This window comes from Adiantum capillus-veneris, chromosome 18 (genome assembly GCF_014529385.1).
Source record: "Adiantum capillus-veneris isolate H3 chromosome 18, ASM1452938v2, whole genome shotgun sequence".
In the NCBI taxonomy this organism is placed as follows: domain Eukaryota; kingdom Viridiplantae; phylum Streptophyta; class Polypodiopsida; order Polypodiales; family Pteridaceae; genus Adiantum; species Adiantum capillus-veneris.
In genome coordinates, this window is record NC_140948.1 from 129,744,080 (window position 1) to 129,758,058 (window position 13,979).

Below are 13,979 nucleotides of genomic sequence, written 5' to 3' on the forward strand. Positions count from 1 at the left end.
GGCTACATTGCAGTTGGGAGGATCATCATCAAAGGCGCCCAAGAGGAATTTCTCCTTCTAGCGATCATATGCGGGCAAGGTGAAGGAGGCCGTGGAGGCCGCCAAGAAGGGAAGCCCTCACATCAACGAGCTCTTTGTAGGCGGCCAGCTCTTCCTGCACGTGGCCCCTCACAAGCTTGGGACCAAGCCTCACAAGCAGTCTTTCTCACCATCGGCTTTCTTCACATGGCCACCACCAGCACCATCACCTCCTCCTCCATGGACTCCTCCCTCCGTGACAGATAATATGTGGCAAGGATGCAATATGGACTTGGGTACAGATGCAGAAGAGATTGGCACCAGCTTAGAGCTCATGTATACAGCTTTCCAGTATTCAAATCAGTCAATGCAGAAGAAAAATTCAGAGACTGGACATTGCCCGGCCACTCGGCTAACTGGTGGAATTCTCATACACAAGTGTTTTATGCTAAGCTATTACCCCCAAATAATATGTATCAGAGATGTAACAAGCAATGGGCTCTCAATATGAATGTAACATGGTGGAACAATGTACTTAGTAAAATCTGGCTTGTACCAAATCAGTTTAAATTTAAATTCTTCTTGTGGAGAGTATGTACAGGTACTTTGGCCACTGCTGCAAACTTGAACAGGAAAGGCTTCACAAATGGAAATTGTTCTAGATGTAAGAAAAGGGAACTGTGAGACATGTTTTTTGGCATTTTAAAATTGTTGCAGAATGGTGGAAATGGGTTGAGTACATGTGGATTACATCTTGGGGGGTTCAAATAACAAAACACAAGCTCACTTTTGATAAAGTGAACACACAACAAGACTCTGCACTTCAGTTTGCTCTACAATCCTTTAGAATCTGGTTTCTGTGGTTCATTTGGTCAATGAGAAATATGCATATTTTTTAGAAGTATACAGGGTTCAACCATACAGTTCCTATGAAAGTCATCAGAGACAGGATGCTAGAAGACACCATGGTGTTGAAAGATAAAGACCTCAGAGATAAAGTATTGCATATCCTCAACAAACTCCCAGTTTGATGAGGAAGTATGCTAAATTGTAAAATGCTCTTGTAAATATAATATAGAATCTTTTCCCGAGAGAGAGAGAGAGAGAGAGAGAGAGAGAGAGAGAGAGAGATGAGCTACTTTGTCTTCTTGTAGTCGAATCTCTGCAGCAGTTCATGTTTATTTCGAATCTCTACAGCACTTCAAATTGATTACAAATGTTTGTTGGTCTTGAATAGAAGCTCCTCCACCTCCCTAAGCGGTAGGCCGGCTACAGGTTTGTCAGCTTTGAGGAAGATAAAGGCTTATTTCTCCAAGAAGAAGTAACATAATTAGCCAAGGAAGGTTGAGCGAGCGGTAGCAGGTGCACTTGCAGCTTGCAACTCTCATATGGATACGGATGTTCTTGTTCTTATATGTGTAACTGCTGCCTGCAACAACGGGGAAAAGAAGGTCATGGACCTACACGGATTTGGTGTTAAGTACCATCAGTAGGTTCGCCATGGTCTGAAGCACAAATTTAGAAATTGGAAGACCTCCCAGTGCTACGCTGAAGCAGTTCGACAGCAGCGCTGTCTGCAGATACAGAATTCGGCATCGTTCAAATTTTTTTCTTCTTCTTTTTCATCCTTTCACGCTCAATTAATAGTTTTAGGTCTTTGGTTTTTTTCCTTCAATCAAGAGGGATTTCACACCTATAAAGACTGCAATCTCAAGCGAAATCTCCATCATCAATTGCATTTCAAAACACTGTATTAAGACACATTTGTAAACGCTATGGAGTGTTGAAAACTCGACAAATTTGAAGTCCGTAGCAATTGCAGCAGACAACAAGTATAGTGTAAGCAGACAACAAGTATAGTGTAAGCAAGCTAAGGCTAAACGACAAGCATTTCAAACACTCTTTCACTGCAGGATGATCTAGCCTTGCATTGTAATTAGAGTTGTGAAATGTGCTTTTGAAATATTTGCTTCAAGTTTTCTAAGCTTTATGTTTTTTTTAGAGAGAGAGAGAGAGATAAGAAGAAGAAGAAGAGAATTTTAACGTTGTAGAAAATATCCCAAGAGACCTTAAAGATCTATCCGACGAGGAGAGTTGAACTCAAGACCTACTGTTCAAGAGGGAAATGGCATAACCAATCTACCACACTTGGGTGATAGAAAGGTTATATCATTTTCCTCTTCGTATTAGCGCGCGTGCACACACGCACACACCAGAGAGAGAGAGAGAGAGAGAGATGTCTAAATGGGCCTGAAATTTTCCCTATAATAATCTACTATTATTTTCCACATAAGTGCAAGGTGTGCACACTGTCTTCCTTGGGGAGCATAAATATCTATTTGGATGATTCAATAGCAAGGGATCCTTGAATATTAAGTGGACAGTGGTATCTCCATTTATGTCAATGAAACCCCATGTCTTTTATTTGACCATGAAGGGATTGTTTTCAAAGTGGGCGCTTAGGGTTAAAGAGCGAGTAGCGTTATGACTACTAGTGCTATGACGGATCACACTCCACTTATTGGATAATTTGGGACCAATAGTAGCATGGAAAAGTGGAAGTTGAATGGCTAGATCATTTGAAATAGAGATACCTTACTGGCATGGCATGGTTTCAAGACTCTGTGGATGCACCTTACTCTTTTGGGCCCTAGAGGGCGTTCTCCTTGGCCCCCAATGTTTATACACCCAATTCCAAACATTGTACCGTAATTCTTGGATCCAAAATCTGACAAACTCACAAATTATTTTGGTGAAACCTCATGGCAAGATGAAGAATGAGATAGCTACTCTGCACTCAAAATTGAGCTCGAAGGAAGAAGATTGAAGCTCCCCAAGTTAGGTGTTCCGCTATTGGCCCCTTTACCCTACAAAGTGATGATTTCAAATCTTCATAGATATGCACGTAAGGATTTTTTTTTAAAATGTTAGTAAATAAACCACATTCATGCCTTAAAATTTCCCTTGTTGTGTGTTTCTTAAGGTGCTTGGATTGGACTCTCAAGCTCATGGATTTTTATATCATCCTCTTTAACAAAGGCTGACTTGTCCGAAGGACTAGAAAATGTAAGGATGAATATGCAATTGTAGCATTGCACATGGGGGAGAGATTTGCATGGACTCATTAGAGTTGTGTCTTGTTGTATTGAGTAGACATTGCTTTTGATCTACATATAATTATATGGTGGGTCATCTATTTTGGCATATACCTATTGATATGCATGGATGTTTTGTGTCAATTCAAAGAACATTTTCGTGGTAGGTGTATTCTCTTAGAAAATATATTGCTAGTTTTCTATCAAGCATGGCACATTGTTAATGACTATTTTTTCCTTATAGTCTCTTTTTATCAATGTGTGAGACAAGTCTTGCATATGTTGGTAGGGTAAAACATGTGCTTATTGAAATTTTAGTTACACTGCAAGTTTAACAACAAACACAAAACTTTGATGCTTTCTATAGGTTTGGAATGTGCTTTTGCAAGGCTATGTCTCTCTCCTCTTTATGGCATTCTGAGACACTTTTCTAGATTTGGCTCAGTCTTGCATTAGCTCGGAAAATTTTTCTCGGGATTTGGGATTCCTCCCCTTTGAAACAATACATGCTTATGATCAAACAGTAGCAAAGAGAGATCAGTGTTGCTCCACGTAAAACCAGTATCTTCAAAAATGTCTAGCAAGTTCAAGGCATTCACAAAACACCAAGTTATCCCTGCATTTCTTTTTAGAACCAGATATTATCAATCCTTGAGAGTTGGATCTGTTCGTCAAATTTTCAACCATATTAAAGTCGTCCTCAAGAGCAATATTTTTAGGAAGTTTAGCAAGTTCTTGCCAAAAAAAACATCTATCCGAAATGGAGTTAGGTGCATAAACACTGACTGTACTGTATTTTATGGGTTTAGATAAGGTCGCAACCACCCATAGTCCTTTAGTTGATCCGCAAAACACCTAACCTATAGGTTAGATGATCTATCTCAAAATATGGAGAAACCCAGTAGAGTAGTTCCAATCCTACCTTGAGCATTCCACTTTCACGAGAACTGTTATGGTAGCTTTGCAAAGTGGGTTCGATTTTTCATCATAAAATTGTTGACAAAAATCGACGATCAATGTTAAAAAGTACCCCACCTGAGTTTGGTTCATCCAACCATTATTTTCTTTTAATGGCGGAGGCAGAACATGCGCAGTACAACAAGGTGTGGATTTGTAATATTGGGAAAGGGAAGGGTTTCATTGCGTGCTTGACAAGGATTTCTCACAACAACTTCTCTAGCACTCTCTCCTCCATTGCGGCACCCTTTCTTTCATGGCTTAACATTTCAAACAACAGCCTTTCAAGCAGCCTCCCGATGGGTATTGGCCAATGTAGGACACTTGAACATTCTAACATTTCCTTTAATCAAGGAACTAGCGAAATACCTCTTAAAGCCTTCTTATTATCTACCTTGAAGCTAGTAGTTGCTCAGACCTAACTCTATTAGATCTCTCTAAATATTTTATAACGGACCCAATTCCCACATCCCTCAGCTCCTGCCAAAGCTTGTGCCATGTCAACATCTCCTTGAACTCCTTCATTGGAAATATTCCCGCCATCTTCAACCAGCTAGTAAGCCTAGAGGTGCTTTTCATCTCCAAAAACAATCTCACAGGCGCAATACCATCCGATTTTGGGGATTCTTTACACCAACTTAAGAAGTTGGATCTTTTGGCAACAAGAAGAAACAAGATAATTGTTGGGGTATAGGCACCTGTGCCTTGCCTGGCCGCCCAGAGTCTGGGCGCCCACTGACTTGTATACCTTATACATAGCATAAGTGTATAGGGGATTGCTCACTGATTGAGTCTCCCCACCCATATCTGTGTGTCGTGTGTCTCCTTCTCTTTCTCACTCTCCGTCTATGGTGCTCCCCGATCCCCTTCAATTGGTATCAGAGCGACAGGTGTGAAAGCGTAGATGGACGGCTTCGCGATGAACTCGTCAGCTATGGCGGAGAGGTCACAGATCTGAGCAAAGAAACAAATGAGGCTTGTAGGCAGCCATACAGAGGCTTGCACGAGATCTCTCAGGAGCTTCCTAGTGGTCACAGATCAGTCCACAGTTCCTCTACAGATCAACCCACTGTGTACATCATTTTCCCTCTTCTCAACAAGCTTTGCAACGGCTACATCAGCGATAGATTGGAGCTTGGAGCTTCCATAGACATGGAAGCATTGTGAGATTGATACATTCAGCTCACACATCGAGGTGGGAAGTGAGTTTGAGCCTTTCTATGAGCTCAAAGAAGCACAAAAGAAAGTCATTCAGTTTTTGGCAGTTTGACAGTAGTCTACTGTTTTGCTCATAACTTGAGCTACAAAGCTCTGATTCCAAAACTTTTTGGTTCAAAATGGAGCTGGCTTCAAGTCTACGACTTTGTAGAAGGAATTTTTTTCTGATTCGAAGTGCGGGTGGGTCTGAAATTAAAAACACAGAGACTATTTTTCAGGACAGTTTTGGGCTCTGTTGTTTTCTTTGCTGCAAACACCTTACTCGTGCACACTGCAGGTAGCAAGCACATATGAGGTGTTACAAGATCGGGTTTGACTCCCAGATACAGGTTGAGTCTAGTACTCTTACAGGTTTTGCCAGTTGCAGTTGAGTGGTTCTTCTGCAGTGTTGTGGGTTGCATACATGGTCTTTGAGCGGGTAATGCTCTATGTATGCTTATGTGGCGAGTAAGTGCAGAGGTTGGTTGTGGATGACATGTATGGTCACCTGTGGTACTCTTTGTGAGCATTTTTTGGACACAGGTTTGCATAGCTTATGCATGTATGTTGAGTGTAGTTTGACGCGCATTGATTGCGCATTGTATTGAGCTTGCAGGACAATGGTTATTTTGTGTTGATAGCCATTGTGCGTCGAAACTCTGGCAAAATTTTCCCAGGATTTTTATGCGCATCATTTATGCGATCTAGGTAGAGATTGCGGGTTGCACTCAGCATTTGCGTGCGGTGTTCTCTGCAGGTGGGAGATTTGTGCGTGTGTATGCATCGATACCGCATAGTGTGGGCTTGGTGATTAGCTCACGGTTTGATAGGCATACAATTATCTTGGCACACTCACAGGAGTGAATATTGTGATGTATGCTTGTGTGGCTACGAGCTAGGTAGCCGGATTCGAGCACTAATGGCTTGAGGTTTTTCAACAAGTTTCAGCTACAGGTTTACAAGTTTACAGGCAAGTTTGAGGGCTTATTTGGGTGCTGAAGTTTCAGCCATTGTTTCCTCTTTGCAGGTGTCCATGTATGGCTCAGTTGTAGGCTGATCTGGGACACGTTTGTGACTTGTTTATGCAGCTGTTTAAGAGCTGAATTTTGGGGCTGTTTTGGGACTGATTTGCAGCCATATTTTATAGCCATACAGGAGCTTGGTTTACTCTACAGGAGCCTCGTACACTTGGCATTTGGGATTTGTATCATTGCCATTTGTGGAGCACAATGTGGTTACACTACTACGAGAGATTTTATGCATGGATTCGCATGAGCATTGTAGGTGCTAGTGAGCTCTTTTTTTGAGAGCATTTTCTCGTTGTAGGTTGCTTCTTTTGGATCAGTTGACTGCATTTCATTGCTACCGTACCTAGAGTAGAGTTACAGCTCTTGGTTATTTTTGACATTCACTTATAGTAGTCAATATGTGTGAGATTTTCGAGTCTAGGACAATGACTCATGAGAGACGGCGTTCTCGTTCGTGTCGACACTTGAGATGTTGGCATTGTGGTCACACAGGGCACATAAGACGGCGATGCTTTCATCGTATGAGACAGCACAGGAGACATGCTAGTCTCAAGGATGCAGTAGATGCTATAGGCTCCGTTGACTTGAGAGTTGCAGGATCAAATACAGTGTCTGAGTACCCTAGTGACAGTGAGGTCACATTTGCTTCATGTATTACTCCTGATTTTTTGACATCTGAGGATAGTGCACTTCTTTTGCAGTGGGTGCTAGACAGGGACGCTACTTTTCATGTCACTCCGTATCGTGACTGGTTCAGTAGCTATTCTAGCAGAGTGCATGGTAGTGTGCGATTGGCAGATGGGTCACTGCATGAGATTGCTAGTTCAGGAGATGTGAGATTGTCATTACCGAGCGGTGCATCATACGTGCTCAGAGATGTGCGTCATGTGCCAGATTTGACGATGAGTTTGATCTCTGTTGGTCAGCTCAGGGATAGTGGATGTCGGGTATCGCTGCTTGAGCGATCTTTTGCGTTGCATTTGGGTTCGCTAGTGATTGCGAGAGGTGATAGAGTTGGCACATGGTACCCATTGCACGTAGTACTGGTGCAAGATGGTCGAGTCTCAATCTTGTTACAGCCATGCACAGAGCGAGAGACCCGGACAGTCTCTTTTGCTCATGGGTTGCAGGGTGCTTTGCATGGAGTGCAGAGTAGTGAGCTCGTTGTGCACACAGTTGGGGCACGACTTGAGCAGTCACACAGAGAGGTGACAGAGTCAGACATGCATGCTTTGCTAATGAATGAGCAAAGCAGAGAGTCAGTTGTGCGAGATACTTCTATGCAGGATAGACATGTAGAGCGGTCTTGCTCTAGTAAGTCACGACAGGAGAATGTTGTGCAAGAGTCTATGCATAAGGAGCTAGAGCATGAGAGCTCTAGTGAGTCATAGCAGATTCAGCGATCATGTTTGCAGTGGATGATTGCAGAGGAGACTGAGACGTCAGCGATTATGCAATCATTCCTTTCTATGCTCGACAGTGAGCATGGGGATATAGTTGTGCAGGATATGTCTTCCAGCAGACACCTAGAGCAATTGGTTTTCTCTGAGGTTGCACGACAGGTTGATGCGTCTTTTGCAGACAGTCAGGAGATGCATGTGGCTGACACGCCTTGTCAGTCGGAGATGCCTATTGCCAGGGATATATATGTTGATGCATGCTTCGTAGAGCTAGCAGGTCCCGCTAGCATTGCATCGCCATTCGGTGGTCTCATGTATGAGATGCTGATCTTGAGACCGGATATCACAGCTGCAATGGGAGCATTTGCAGTTGGGTTTGTCAATCGTTTGTTGATTGATGATGGTATTGTGCACGAGGGAGATATACAGGTATTGCATACATACTTGCAGTACGTGTGCGGTACGTCTGGTGGTGTATGGACTTATACGGGAGCAGGACAGCCGGATGCACACGATCACAGCCAGCCAGTGGGCATCGGTTGAGAGCGATTTTCTCTCGCCTTTTGTAGTCTTTAGACTAGGTTCCCTTGCTTAAAGGCACAGTCGCCTTTAAGTGGGAGGTTGTTGGGGTATAGGCGCATGTGCCTTGCCCGGCCGCCCAGAGTCTGGGCGCCCACTGACTTGTATACCTTATACATATCATAAGTGTATAGGGAGCTGCTCACTGATTGAGTCTCCCCACCCATATCTATGTGTCGTGTGTCTCCTTCTCTTTCTCACTCTCCGTCTATGGTGCTCCCCGACATAGCATAAGTGTATAGGGGGCTGCTCACTGGTTGAGTCTCCCCACCCATATCTGTGTGTCGTGTCTCCTTCTCTTTCTCACTCTCCATCTGTGGTGCTCCCCGATCCCCTTCAATAATCCCAATTGCTAGCTCTGCATAAGCTTGTATTGAGTGTCAACAAGTTCACGGGCCCTCTTCTTGCATCCCTCCCCAACTACAGTAGGTTAAAGGTACTTGACCTCAGTGCAAATGCCTTCACAGGAAGTATTCCTGGCAAGATATGTGGTCCTTCGCTTTGAATTTTTCTATTACCAGACAATGATTTGTCAGGGGTGGTGCCCTTGGAGAGCTGCACAGCAGCAGCCTTGCTGCAATAGATGTCAGTTGCAACTTCATGACTTGCACCTTCTTGACACCGCTACCGGCTATGCCTAACATGAGAGAGATGGTTATGTGGGGCAGCTTTATTGAGCAAGAAATCCCCGTTTATATCTGCGGCGCAACAAGGCAATTATGGCTACTAGTGCTCAACCTCAACCTTATCAACGCACCATCCTACCCACCGTCTCAAACTGCAGCAGCCTAAAATGGCTAGCTATTTCAAATCCAAACAAATGTCTCACAAGTCACATTCCGTTAGAGCTGGGACTTATGCCAAGAACCAATTTTTTTCATCTTGGCAAAACTTTGTTGTCAGGCACAATTCCAGCCACACTTGGAAACTGCACGTATCTGGTGTGGTTGGATGTCATAAAATCTAATATCTAACCAAGGGCCAAATGATTTTCTTATATTAAGCTACATTTAATGTGGGAAAATAAACGGGAACAAGGGTTAGAATATAGACATGTGCTTATGGATATCTCTCAACATGGGGCCAAGGTTAAAAGGGGTCCAAATGAGAGATGGTATATTAAAGAGAAATGCTACCTAATGGAGCTTAAAGACCGTAGGGTTATCTTCATTAGACCTCCAAAAGTTAGTGTTCAAAATTCCTTTGACCTTAGGCAAGGTAGGACTGACCTTGAGGTGGGATTCCTACCCAAGCATGAGGTCCTCGTTGGCTTGCTAAGTGTTAGTGGGAACCTTACCCAAAAGCTTGAGGTGTTTCTCACATGCTTAAATGACTAAGGTTCTTAAAGTATTCAATTCAAAGAAAACTCTCAAGAGGCATCAATGTTTCCATGCTTGATCGACTAAGTCCTTGAAGTATTCAATTCAACCAAATGCTTAATAAGCATAAAAGACACATGTTCAAATGATCCTCCACATGTGTCCCTCATGATGTCCTTGAATGCTATTGGATAGGTTTTAAAGGACTCCAATGAGAATTTAGATACATAAGAATAAATAGTTAAGTTCTTTCTCTCAAAGAGGAAAAAGAGGACACATCCAAATGAAATAATAAAATAATACGAGAGAGAGAGAGAGGTGTGGACCAAGCATGCGAGGGGAGTATACTCTCCCACACACACACACATTTTCTCATTGCGTGGAGTGCAAAGTGCAAGAGCTCCATCTCCTTCTCCGAGCTTGTTGAGAAGTGGAGAGCCTACACCAACACTCTTGGCTATGGAATGCAAATCCAACCAAGAGCCATGCTTCAATGCTTAAGCTTGCCATCTTCTTCATCTTCGTTACTATGCTATTATGCTATGCTAAGCAAGAAGAGTGATGATAAGTGAGGAACTATTTCTTTCTCCTATGGATGATTCTTCTTCCTCTTTCCTACCCTCATTCCCCGCTAGCTCTCTCCACCTTCAAAGGTGTTTGAGGCCTTGGGACTGAGGCTGGGGATAGTTAATGCTTTTTGCAAAGTTTATGTTAAGCTTGTGATGCATGAAGCTTTCCATCTTCATAGCATCACCAAGGTTGCAAGGAGCACAAATATTATATTGTAACAAGTCTCTCTTGATGGGAGAATTTATACTACAAATGCCTTTTGGAAGGGGGACCGGCTATTGCTTGATCTTGTTAATTTATTAGGGTAAGTGGGACTGAGATCTATTATCGATTTTGTTGATCCCACTTTGTGGGATATGGTGCACACCTCCGGAGATATGGTCTTAATAATGGGTTCTTTTTAGACTTGCCTATGGCTTGTGACCATTATTGAGCCAGAAGAAGTCTGAAAGGAGCTATCCCTCAACAATTCTGCTATGTTAGACCCACCCCACCACTCTCTATAATTAAGCAATTCAAGCCGTGGGTGTAGATACTTAAGTGCTTACTTTCAAAGGCTAAGAGGAGTAGCAACTAAGGTTTTGAGTTGCCAAAGAATACACTAAGTATACACATAAGTATAATTTGTTACCATATACATGTGGTAGTGATGTGTGTGAACACACTAGGACCGTCGGGGCATTTTTTCCCTCTTTTCCCCCGTGCATTATATATACGCCCATCACTCTAGGGCTATCAATTTTTCCATTGCACACTAAGTAACACACTCTCTATTGTGTGCCTTGAGCTTCCTTCGTCTTCTCCAAGCTATCTGCATTTCTCTGCAACCCTAATTCCAACAATTGGTATCAGAGCAGGTTGCGTCCTCCCGGGCTTAGTCGCCAGCTGCTCCAGCACACGCCTGCTCACTTTCTCTCATTTCAGTGAGCTTTGGCAAGCATTCGCAGGTTGACAAATACTTTGGGAAAGCTCGTAGAGCTTGTTCTGCTCAAATTTTTGATTTGGGCTCATTTCGGCCTCCCTTTCCACTACATGCAGTACTACAAAGGCTATTTCGTCATTTTGTGCAGAATTTCTGTCAATGCCGTTTTCTGCATAACAGGTGCCTTATAGTCTTCTACGGTTTGTGCTATATAGCATGTGTTGTTCCTGCTTCGTTTCTTCTATTTTCGGGCAATTTTCACATCAGGTGCAGCATTTACCATGGCTGACAACAACAACACAGATGTGTTCAAGATGTTTCCTGCTGAGGACAGGTTGGATGGGGACAACTACCCTATGTGGGCTTATATGATGTAACATGTGCTTGTGTCAAAGGGCGTCTGGAACATTGTGCAGGGCATTGATGTACGTCCTGGTTCTGAGGATGTAGGCGATGTTGAGGATGTTGCAGGTCTTGCTGCAAGGATTACAGTTGTTAGAGTTGTTTTGCCTACGACAGAACAAGCTCGTTCGGATGTTAAGGATGCGCAGGCTCATGCATTGATTGCGTTGTCTGTGAAGCGCACCATTGTTCCTCACATCCGTTCAGCAAAATCTGCAAAACAGGCTTGGTATATTTTGGCTGGTCTTTATGCAAGCCGCAATGAGGCTAAAATTGCTTTGCTGCATAAAGAGTTGGAGTCGAAGATTATGCATGAGGAAGATGATATGGACACTTTCCTTGCTAGTGTCAAGGATATCAATGAGCAACTTATTTCTGCAGGAGAAGTCATTTCAGACAGTTCCCTTGTGCAGAATGTTCTTGATGCCTTACCAGATTCTTACCAGACTTTTGCTAGTACTTGGAGACTTATGACCCAACGAAATCCAGAAGTTGTCAAGTTTGATGCATTATGCACATTGTTGTTGCAAGAGTCACTTTCCAGAAAAAACAGGACTAGGCAGCGTGCGGTTGAACAAGCTTTTGTTGCTTCTCAACTGGATTTTTGCCTCTGGCAAGCTCTCTACCTTTTCAGCTTCCAGCTTCGCCTACAATCCTTATCTGTGTGGCACACCTCTCCCACCATGTTAGGCAGTGTTTCCTCCATCGAACAGTTCCCATACCTTTATGGACAGCTTGTCCTTGATCCACCATCGACAATTCAGATCCGAGATTACAATAGTTGTTGTTCTTATGGTTGCAGCATTACTCCTTGTTGCAGGTCTTAAGTGTTCATTATGTATGATTGAAACATAGAAGCACATGAAAGAGCTAATACACGATAATTCCATGGACAAGCTATCGATCACTTATACATCCTCAAGCAGCATATCCCACTTATCATATTTAGCAAGAAGAAATCTAGAAAAGTCACTTAGCATCAATGTCGCCTTATGCAAAGGTACAGGGCTTTGCAAGATATCCTATGCAAAGGTACAGGGCTTTGCAAGATATCCTATAAAGAGCTCGAGGAGGCCACAAAAGGCTTCTGTGAAGAGGCCAGGATAGGCAGTGAAGGCTTTAGCATAGTGTATAAGGCCACCTTAGACGATCAAATTGTGGTAGCGGTTAAGAAGCTCATCCATAAGATTGATGAGAAGGGTGAGCCAAGAGATTTCGAGGCAAAGATAAAAACAATAGGGAAAATCAAGAACCCTAACCTCGTCTCTTTGTGGGGTTATTCTCAAGCAGGCAATGAAAGGTTGCTCATCTAGTACATGGAAAATGGCAGCTTGTATAAGTAGCTTCATGGCACGACCTATGAGTACATGGAAAGTGGAATCTTGAATAAGTAGTTTCATGGCACGACCTATGAGTACATGGAAAATGGCAGCTTGTATAATTCATGGCAACAAAAAAAAACAAGATGATCCTAATGGCCAGCTTGTGGCTATAATAGGGCTTAGCTGGGAAAGCAATTATCTTACAATAGCTTCAGGAAAGTATCATGTTAGCCCATTGTCACTCAAATTCAATACTTCAAGAGAGAAGCACTTTGCAAGACAAGCCCACAATAGAATTTTCCATACCAGGATTAAGGATATGATCACACAAGTTGTAAGTAACAGGTGCAATTAGGCCGAATCGGCCAACATTGCGTTGACCGACACTCAATACACCTTTTACACTAACATAAGGAACATGAACATGACAATTATACTCTTGTTTAGTGCATTTAATAAATCGATTGTACAGTGTTTCATGTAACCTACTCTCTCTAGATCCATCGTCCCCATCTTTGTCTGTTTTCCAATTACTATATACTAAATACCCTGCACACCTTGCTATAAAAAGAGAAAGGATTAAAAGCAATTAATATGAGAGATATTAAGAATATGCTGACATGTCCTTGCTAATTTAAATCGAATCTGATATTGTCTTTTTTTGCTCAAATTTACAGGTAGTTCCGCTAATTTAAGAGATTTCGAATGAATAGGGTCTCTAGCTAAAGGTAATTTATACACAACCAGGCTTTGAATCCTCGAGAGCTTGCATGTTAAGCGTTGTCTGTTTTTAATTATTTCTTAAAAGAATAGACAATAGAGCATATATTGAGAATAATAGAAAACCACAGAGACCAGAATCAAGATTAATGCCGGATGCTATACTTGGGTGTTCATCTATGTTTAACACACGTGGTTTGGTTTTAAGAAAATAAAAATCCCATGTAATAATTTGAAAGTCAAACTCAGCCATAATAGGTGTAAAAAAGTCCCATTCCTTAAATCTATCTAGTATATAGAAGTCTACGCCAATGAAACAACTATTGAGGGCAATGATAGAAAAGGACACAAATAGGTTTGATTTACATAAGAAGCACGAATAAAGGGAAATATTACATTAATTATTGGGGTCGGTAGGTAATGGTCAATACTTTTTCGAAGTTTAAAAAG

General features: G+C 42.4%; 2 pseudogenes; both read left to right on the top strand.

Annotated features, from left to right (window-relative positions):
- The first annotated feature begins 285 nt into the window (after window positions 1-285).
- Window positions 286-1,049, top strand: LOC147436399 (uncharacterized; annotated as a pseudogene).
- Window positions 1,050-8,049: 7,000 nt separating this feature from the next.
- On the top strand, window positions 8,050-9,248 carry LOC147436400 (brassinosteroid LRR receptor kinase BRL1-like; annotated as a pseudogene).
- Window positions 9,249-13,979: the final 4,731 nt, after the last annotated feature.